The 10,377-nt window shown below is 39.5% G+C and overlaps 1 long non-coding RNA gene across 1 annotated transcript; it reads left to right on the forward strand.

Moving 5' to 3' along the window:
* The first annotated feature begins 332 nt into the window (after positions 1–332).
* Positions 333–6,135, forward strand: LOC112582305. The gene is made up of 2 exons (XR_003106823.2): positions 333–392; positions 5,120–6,135. It is a non-coding gene; the product is annotated as an uncharacterized LOC112582305 (long non-coding RNA).
* The last annotated feature ends 4,242 nt before the right edge of the window (positions 6,136–10,377 follow it).

The raw sequence follows: 10,377 nt of genomic DNA on the forward strand, positions 1-10,377 counted from the left end.
CTTTCATTACATCCCAGAGTTTGCTCAAATTCATGTCTATTGAGTCAGTAATGCTATCTAATCATCTCATCCTGTGCTGCCCTCTTCTCCTTTTGCCTTCATTCTTTCCCAGCATCAGGGTCTTTTCCAATGAGTCAGTTCTTTGCATCAGGTGGCCAAAGTATTGGAGTTTCAGCTTCAGCATCAGTCCTTCCAATGAATATTCAGGATTGATTTCCTTTAGGATTGACTGGTTTGTTCTCCTTGCAATCCACAGAACTCTCAAGAGTCTTCTCCAGCACCAAAATTCAAAAGCATCAATTCTTCAGCATTCAGTGGTCAAACTCCCACATCCATACGTGACTACATGACTACTGGAAAAACCATAGCTTTGACTATGTGGACCTTTGTTGGTAAAGTGATGTCTTTGCTTTATATATTTATTTATTTATTTGGCTGCACCGGGTCTTAGTTGTGTCACATAGGATCTTTACTTACGGCATGTGGGATCTAGTTCCCTGCCCAGGGATCGAACCCAGCACTGGGAGCGTGGAATCTTAGCCATGGGACCAACAGGGAAGTCCCAAAGTCTTTGCTTTTTAATATGCCATCTAAGTTTCTCATAGCTTTCCTTCAAGGAACAAGTGTCTTTTAATTTCATGGCTATAATCACTGTCTGCAGTGATTTTGGAGCCCAAGAAAATAAAATCTGTCACTGCTTCCACTTTTTCCCCTTCTATTTGCCATGAAGTGATGGGACCAGATGCCATCACTGATGGCATCACCAGATGCCAACACAGATTTTTGAGTGTTGAGTTTTAATCCAGCTTTTTTCATTCCCCTCTTCCATCCTAATCATGAGGCTCTTTAGTTCCTCTTCACTCTCTGCATTAGAGTGGTATCATCTGAATATCTGAGGTTGTTGACATTTTTCCCAGCTATCTTGCAGCTTGTGATTCATCCAGCCCAGTATTTCACACGATGTACTCTACACAGAAGTTAAATAGCATGAAAATATATAGCCTGGTCATACTCCTTTCCCAATTTTGAACCAGTCCATTGTTTTACATAAGGTTCTAAGTATTGCTTCTTGACCCACGTACAGGTTTCTCAGGGGACAGGCAAGGTGGTCTGGTACTCCCGTCTCTAAGAATTTTCCACAGTTGGTTGGGTGTCTCTTGTGTTTTTGGAAAAGGGTGTTTGCTATGACCAGAGTGTTTTCTTGACAAAACTCTGTTAGCCTTTGCCCTGCTTCATTTTGTACTCCAAGGCCAAACTTGCTTGCTACTCTGGGTATCTCTTGACTTCCTCCTTTTTGCATTCCAACCCCCTGTGATGAAAAGGGCATCTTTTTTGGTGTTAGTTGTAGGTGCTGTAGGGCTTCATGAAAGTGGTCAACTTCAGCCTTTTTGGCTTTAGCGGTTGGGGCATAGGCTTGGATTACTGTGATGCTTAATGGTTTGCCTTGGAAACAAACCAAGATCATTCTGTCATTTTTGAGATTGCCCCTAAGTACTGCATTTTGGACTCTTGTTGACTATGACGGCTACTCCATTTCTTCTAAGGGATTCTTACCCATAGTAGTAGATATAATGGTCATCTGAATTAAATTCACCCGTTCCTATCCACTTTAGTTCCCTGATTCCTAAGATGTCAGTGTTCACTCTTGCCATCTTTGTCTTTGTCTGACCACTACCAATTTACCTTGATTCATGGACCTAACATTCCAGGTTCCTATTCAGTATTATTCTTTACAGCATCAGACTTTACTTTCACCACCAGACACATCCACAACTGAGTGCCACTTCATTCTTTCTGGGGCTATTAGTAATTGCCCTCTGTTCATCTTCAGTAGCATATTGGACACATGCCAACCTGGGGAGCTCATCTTCCGGTGTCATATCTTTTTGCCTTTTCATACTGTTCATGGGATTCTAGTGGCAAGAATACTAGAGTGGTTTGCCATTCCCTCCTCCAGTGGACCACGTTTTGTCATAACTCTCCACTATGACTCATCTGTCTTGGGTGGCCATGCATAGCATGGCTCGTAGCTTCATTGTGTTGACACAAGCCCCTTTGCCACAACAAGGCAGTGATCCATGAAGGAGAGTTCTACTGTTATCTGTTTTCTAACTCCTTTATTTGAACTTTTTTTTGTTAATTCTTTCCTTCTGTTCCCCTTATTTTTTTTCTCTTTCACTGACTTTCTGAGTTGAGTGCTTATTCATTTAATTTTTTCCCTGTTTTTAATACAAATATTTTGAGGCAATGTACTTTTCTGTGACTGCTGCTTTATCTGTATCCGTAGATTCTGATATGTAATGTTTTCATTATCATTATTGTCCAGAAACTCAGCAGTTTTGGTTTGAGTTTGCCCTTTGACTCAAGAATTGTTTGACAGAGAAGTTTTATATATTTAGATGGAAGATTTTACATTGATTTCTTATTTTATCCAGTTGTGACCAAAGAATTTTATCAATATTAGTTCTACGTTTTGGAATTTACTGAAATTTTCTTCTTGGCCTAATACTGATTTTGTTTATATTTTCTATATTCTTACTGGGCTTTTGTTGATGTTATTTTATTTCATTGATCTGTCTTAGAATGGAAAGGGTGAGTTAAATTTCTCCTATTTTTAGAGTGTTTCAATCTATTATCTATTTCTCCTTGTCTTTCTTAACATTTCAGCTTTGTGAAAGTTGCTGTGTTATTTGATACAAAAATAGTCATAACTTTATATTTTCATTGTTGTCTCAATTAATGTTTTTGTAATAAGCTTTTTATTTTAGAATAATTTTAGTTTTATAGAACCCTTCATCTAGTTGCCCCTCATGTTAATATCTTATATGACTACATTTGTCAAAACTAAGAAATTGGCATTTGTATACTGCTATTAACTAAACTCCTGACTTTATTCAGATTTCACCAGTTTGTCCACTCATGTCCTTTTTCTGTTCCAAGGTCCAAACCAAAATCCCACATTGCATTTAGTCATCATATCTCCTCCAAACTGTGGACAGTTCCTCAGTCTTTTCATGACCTTGACAGTCAATTAATGCCTTTCATTTTGAGTTTCTAAATTGTCTGATAATTAATATTGCAACCTCTGCTTCCTTTATTTGCATTTGACTGGTATACCTTTGCCCTTCTTGTATTTTTAACCTTTCTGAATCAATTTGTTCTAGTCGACTTTCCTGAATATAGTACTTGGATTTTGCTCAGTGATCCAATAGAAAAATGTTTTCCTTTAAATATGTAAGCTAAGATCATTTGGACTTCCCTTGTGGCTCAGCTGGTAAGATCATTCATTTATATTGATACAAAAGATGTTTGATTTTAATATTGTCACATTATTTTATTTTATTTTTTAGCTATATTTTTGTATATTAAAAGCATGTTCTAGGCAGTCACAGGTTTACTTCTGTTCATTATAGACTAATTTGTGCTTTCTAGAATTCTATATAAATGGAATCATGATCTATGTACTCTTTATTGTCTGGCTCCTTGTACTCAGTGTATTATTTTTAATTCATCTATATTATTTCTGTATAAATAGTTAATTCCTTTTTATTGTCGAGTAGTGTTCCATCACGGAGAAGGCAATGGCACCCCACTCCAGTACTCTTGCCTGGAAAATCCCATGGATGGAGGAGCCTGGTAGGCTGCAGTCCATGGGGTCTCTAAGAGTCAGACACGACTGAGTGACTTCATTTTCACTTTTCACTTTCATGCATTGGAGAAGGAAATGGCAACCCACTCCAGTATTCTTGCCTGGAGAATCCCAGGGATGGGAGAGCCTGGTGGGCTGCCGTCTGTGGGGTCGCACAGAGTCGGACACGACTGAAGCGACTTAGCAGCAACAGCAGCAGCAGTGTTCCATCATATGGACATAGCACAATTGTTTTATCCATTCATCTGAATAGACATTTAGGTTATTTTTTGTTTGACAAACTTTTTGCAAATATTACAAATTTTAAAAAAGCATATTACTTATTAGTCTGTTTTGATTTTTTTTTCAATTGTCCTGACATTTAGAGAAGTTTATATTTTGGTCTCGTCATTGTTGTTGTTCAGTCACTAAGTCATGGCCCACTCTTTGTGACCCCATGGACTGCAACACACCAAGCTTCCCTGTCCTTCACTATCTCCCAGAGTTTGCTCCAAGTCACGTCCATTGATTTGGTGATGCTGTCCAACCATTTCATCCTCTGTTGCCCCCTTCTCCTCCTGCCCTCAATCTTTCCCAGCATCAGGGTCTCTTCCAATGAGTCATTTCTTTGCATCAGGTGGCTGAAGTATTAGAGCTTCAGTTTCAGCATCAGTCCTTCCAGTGAATGAATATTCAGGGTTGATTTCCTTTTGGATTGAGTGGTTTGATTTCCTTGCAGTCCAAGGGACTCTTAAGAGTCTTCTCCAGCACCAGAGTTTGAAAGCATCAATTCTTCAGCACTCAGCCCTCTTGATGGTTCAACTCTCACATCCATACATGACTACTGGAAAGACTTTGACTATATGCACCTTTGTAGGCAAAGTGATGTTTCTGCTTTTTAATATGCTGTCTAGGTTTGTCATAGCTTTTCTTCCAAGGAGCAAGTATCTTTTCATTTCATGGCTGCAGTCACTGTCCACCATGAATAATTTTAGTCTAGTGATTAATTTTAGGTATCTTTTGTTACTTTCTTCTAATTGTCTATTGCTAGTGTAAAGAAATGTTATTGAGTTGTATAAGTTGATTTATTCTAAATAGCAAGACCTTTAAAAAGTGATTTATTTTAATTTTTGGCTAAGTTGCTGTGTGTGGACTTTTTTGTAGTTGTGGCAAGTGGGGGCTACTCTCTAGTTGTGGGGCGCAGTCTTCTCAGTGCAGTGGCTTCTCTTGTGGAGCACTAGCTCTAGAGCACAGGCTCAGTAGCTATAGTGCACAGGCTTAGTTGCCTATGGCATGTGGAATCTTCCCGCATCAGGGATCAAACCCATGTCCCCTGCATTGGCAGGCAGTTTCTTAACCACTGGACCACCAGGGAAGTCCTGTAAGTTGATTTTGCTGAACTCTTTTTAATTCTAATAGTATGTCAGTTGAATCTGTTGATTTTATCTCTTCTAATCCTTACAATTCTCATTTCTTTTTCTCCCTTAATAGTATTAAGCAAGACTTCCAGTTCTATGTTAAACAGTACTTGGTAAAAGTAAGTATCTAGTATTATTCTTAATCTTCAAGGTAATGCATCTTAAGTTTCTCCATTTACATCATATTTTGCAATATGATGTAGGGTTTTGGTATGTAACCTTCACAAGTTAAGAAATTTACATTCTATTCATATTCTTTTAAAGAGTTTTCACCATAAGTAGGCATGTAACATACTTTTTCTGTGTTAATTGAGATAATCATATGATTATTCTCCTTTAGTCTATTCACATGGTAAATTACATTGATAGATTTTCTGAGGTTGAATGCATTCTCCTTGGATTCTTAAACTCCACTTGAATTGTGATGTATTTTTTAACATTCTGTTTAATTAGATAAGCTAATATTTTGTTTAAGACTTGTACATCTATATTCATAAGTGAAATGAGTCTATGGAGTTTTTTTATTGTCTTTATCTGGTTTTAAAATCAAGATTTCAAGATTTTACTAGACAAATAAAATGAGTTGGGCAACTTTCTCTCCTTTTATGTTTTCTCGAATAACTTGTGTAAGAAGAGAAATAACTCTTGAGAATCCAGCACACTATACCTGTAAATCCATCTGGGCCTGGATTTGGAGGAAGAGGAGATCCTTACCTACCCTTTCAATTTAACTAATGCCTAGTGGCCTTTTCAAGTTTTCTACCTTCTATGCCATTTTTATCATTTTACATTTTCTAGGAAAAAACTTTACCTAGATCTTTCCAGTTATTTGTCTAGTACCTGGCGGTGCCTTCACAAAGAGAGGGGCACAAGAGGAGAAGTATGTCTGTCTTTTGGGGGCAGAGGAAGTTTGACTACCTCTGCATTTTCAGCAGAGCAATGGCTATATGTGATTCTCTGTTGCTTTGGATATTTGTGATTATATAATGAATATGTACACTTTTATAAAGGTGTGTTTTTATACATGATGCTCTGGTTTGTTTCTGTTTATATTAAAATGTCAGGCTGAAAATGAATAATTTTTAAAAATTTTTCTGGGTAATTATTTTTCTGTATCTGTTTGCATGGGTCCATGAACTGTGATGGCGGTATTTCCATGGGTCTCTAATATCCCTGTGTACATCTGCATCTCTGCCAGCTGGTAATTCATTCTGTGTGTTTTTCCATGTGTTTGAGTATCTGCAACTGTGAGGGTTCGTCATTCTATGTGTATCTTTATGTCTCTGTACATGCCTGCGGGTGGGGGATTATGTATGCATCTCTGTATTTTACTGTAGAAATATATGCATGCAGTGCACATGCTACGTGGCAAGTTCAGACTCTCCAAGTCTGGAAGAAACATTACAACAGGAAATGCTCTGGATTCCAGCTTCCGGATGGAATTTCACTCAGAAAAATACCCCTTCCTGGTCCTCCCAATAACTGCAGCATTCTTTGTCTTTCTTGAAGAGACTGAGTTAAGGAGGTTTATGCTAACCTTGACCTCAGAGGCAGTGTCTTTCAGGAGGATCTGGCAGAGCCATGAAATTCCACACCCTGCCACTCGCCTCTTGCCAGGCCTACTTCTTCCTCCTAAACCCTTTTATAGCTCCACGTTATCTACCAGACCAATTCTGATCTAAATTGTCCAGAGAGGCCAGAAGAAGACACACGGAAATGAGGAGAAAGAAACAGAATAAGGTTTTTAAAACAAATACATAAATAAAAATAGATGTGGGAACTAGAGGTAGAGAAATGAGAACAGGAGGCTAAGAGACAGAGACCAAGAAATAGGGCCTGAATGGTAGCAACAGATACTAATAAATGATGATAAAGAAACAAGATTGGGGACAGAGAGGTGTATAGACAGATGGAATGGGCAGGGTAGAAAAAGAGGGACTGACAGAAATGAGACTGGAATGTATGGAGTGGGAGAGAGGGGGACAGAGACAGAGGGAATGGGGTTAGAAAGGCAGTTACATAAAACATGAGGACAGAAAGAGATGATAACAGCCAGGTAGTGACTGGGAGAGTGACTGAGATTAGATAAAGACAGAAATGGAGATGGTATTGAGGAAGAGGAGGAAGAAGTTGATGAAAGTAAAGTTGATTTACAGTGTTTCAGGTGTACAACAAAGTGATTCAGTTACATGTACATATATGTGTGTGTATGTGTGTGTTTTCAGACTCTTTTCCATTATAGGTTATTACAAGATATTGAATATAGTTCCCTATGCTATACCATAGGTCCTTGTCGTTTAATTTTAGGAGCTAATATTTTTGAGCATTTGTCTGAGGCATAGTTCTACAAACTTTACATGTGTTAGCTCATTTAATGCTCTAGGTAACACTGAAGTAGGTACTGCTGTTTTACAGGTGAGGACACAACTAGGATTGGAGTCCAAACAATCTAACACCAGTGACCATGCTCTCAACTTTGTCAGTGACAGATAGAGACAGACAGGGAACTGGAGACAAGATAGCACACAGATAAAACACACATAGGGACGGAAAGATGGAGGCAAGAGACAGGCACATGAGGAGAGCCACCCAACAAGAAAGATGGTAACAGAGGTAGAAAAGGGGTGATAGCTGAGAGTATCAAAGAGGGGAAAAAGGATAAGACCAACAGAGAGGTATGTGTGTGAGACAGAAACAGAGAATGTAAATGTTAGTTCTGGGGGGAGTTGCTGGGACAGGGGTGAAGTCAGAGATTGGAACAGAAAGGTGAGAATAGAAATAGAGAAAGATAGGTGGGGAACAGAGACAGATGGATGCAGCAATACAAATAGAAAGATGAGAACTGGGAGACAGCCAGAGGTAAGATACATAGGTAGAGTGTGATTGAGACAGGGGCAGACAGAAAAGAGGCCAAGGAGCCAAAGGAAATTTGAAAAAAAAAAAAAAAAAAAAAACAGAAAAGACTGAAATCTTGGAACACAAATTCAGAAATACATGAGGAAGGGTAATGTGGTATTATGTATGTGAGGATGGAGACAGACCAAGAGGAGAGCCTTAAGTTAAATAAGAATAAAATGGAGACAAGTCAACCCCCAACAGAGGCAACAGAGAGAAAGTGAGAGCAGGAGCAAGAAGGGGAGAGATAGAAAGAGAATAGGAGACAGGAAAGAGAAACCACCAGAGAGATGTAAATGGAAAGGCAAGCAAGCAGCATAAGACAGATGGGAGACCTCTGAGAAGTGGAGACAGTGATGGTGAACTGGGGTGACAGTAAAAAATAAAAGAAATAGAGACACAAGATGAAGTAATTTTGATTCAACAACCATTCACAAGTCTCGGATATATCAGGGCTGGCACCGGACTGTGTGGTGCCCAATAGGCTGTGAACTCAGGAAGTCAGGGCCTGGGCCTTTGTTATGCAATAATGTATCCTCCACCCACAATATTCTCCCAATCATGTGCTTATTAAACATTAGGTACTGGGGACTGTGCATGCATTACATGGATTATGTTATCGAATCCTCACAACTCTGATGTAGTAGATAGTATTATCATCCCCAGTTTACAGATGGGGAATCTGAGACTTTGAGTGATGAGTAACTTACCCAGGATCACACAGAGGAGCTAGGACCGATTGGTCCCCTATGTGAACCAATGGTGAGAGTATGTCATGAACAAAGGACTAGAATGAACCCTGTTCTATCTGTGCACCCAAGGTGCAAAAAATCAAATTCCAGTCTGCCTGACTCCAAGGCCTGCATGTTTGTCCACCATGCCACACTACAGTGCAGACTCACTCACAGACTAATGGAAGACTGCTGAACCAAGGTAAGTGTATCCTGACTCCTTACCCTCTGGAGTTCCCTCTATCAAAAAGGATGACCTGGCTACTTCAGAGAGACTGAGAAAAGTCCTGTGAGTGGAAGGAATAAAGCCCTGTGGGAGAACAGCAGCCAGGGAAAAGCAGAGAATGCTTCCTGGAGGAGAATGCCTCAAAGAGACCAAAGAGAGGTTTACATGGTGGTCAACAAAGCTTCAGGGTCCCTTATTTGCACAGGTCTTTTCCAAGGCCCTGCTTAACAATCAGGGAAAAATCAAAGTGTACTGAAGATATGTACTCTTCACTCTACAAAAAAATTCAAATGCCCTGACATCTTACAGTTCATATTTGAAAGAAATTAAACAGAGGTTTTCCCACATTTGATCATAGTCCTAAAAATGTACATTATTGTAAAGCTGAAACTTTTCTAAACTATCAATAGTGAAAAACAGATTTCTATCAACCATGCTATTAAGAAAGACTAATATTTCTAGTCTCTCTGCAGAAAATTGATCTTATCTCGTGCTTCAGTGATAAAAGCCATCAGACATTGTTCCAAGACCCTCCTCTTCCCACCACTGACTCTCTAAACCTCCCAGTATCTGTGTTCATCTTTTGTCTCATTCCTTTCTATTACAGTGAAGGGCCTGAGGACCTCTCCTTCTCTCTGAGGCCCAGTGCCCCAGATCCCAGCCCTCCCCCCCTTTCCCTTCCATTCTTTGCTTTCTCTTCTGTGTTCCCATCCTATCCCTTTCTATGATCTCTGGGTCATTCCCAGCAGCAAACAAGCATAGTCTAGTATCTCCCGTCTTTTAAAAAAAAGTCATTCTTTGCCCCTCCTACCATCACCTGAACTCTCTGGGCTCTGTTCCCATTCATAGCCATGTTTCTAAAGGGAATTGCCTACACACCTAGCTCCACTTCAGCAGAGCAGAGGGCAGTGTTTTATTTCCTCTGACCTCAGGAAAGGTCCTAAAACAATATACCCTCCCACCAGCACTCTATTCAATTATTCCTATTTTTTAACTTTATTTTTCATGATAATGCATTATAAATTTTAGAATATACATGTCTGTACAGTTTGAATAAATTATAGAACAAATACCTATGTACCTGTACCCATCACCCAGCTTCAAAAACAGATCATTTCTGGACTTCCCTGGTAGCTCAGCAGTAAAGAATCTGCCTGCAAATGCAGGAGTCACAGGTTCAATTCCTGGTCCAGGAAGATCCCACATGCCGTTGAGCAACTAAGCCTGTGCATCACAGCTATTGAGCCTGTGCTCTAGAGCCCAGGAACCACAACTACTGAGCCCACATGCTGAAACTACTGAAGCCCTCACACCCTAGAGCCTGTGCTCTGTAACGAGAAGCCACCACAATGAGAAGCCTGCACACTGCAATAAGGAGTAGTCCCCACTCACCACAACTAGAGAAAATCCCGAACAGCAACAAAGACCCAGCACAGCCAAAAATAAATACATAAACTTATTTTAAAAAATCATTTCTGA

Source organism: Bubalus bubalis, chromosome X (genome assembly GCF_019923935.1).
Source record: "Bubalus bubalis isolate 160015118507 breed Murrah chromosome X, NDDB_SH_1, whole genome shotgun sequence".
In the NCBI taxonomy this organism is placed as follows: domain Eukaryota; kingdom Metazoa; phylum Chordata; class Mammalia; order Artiodactyla; family Bovidae; genus Bubalus; species Bubalus bubalis.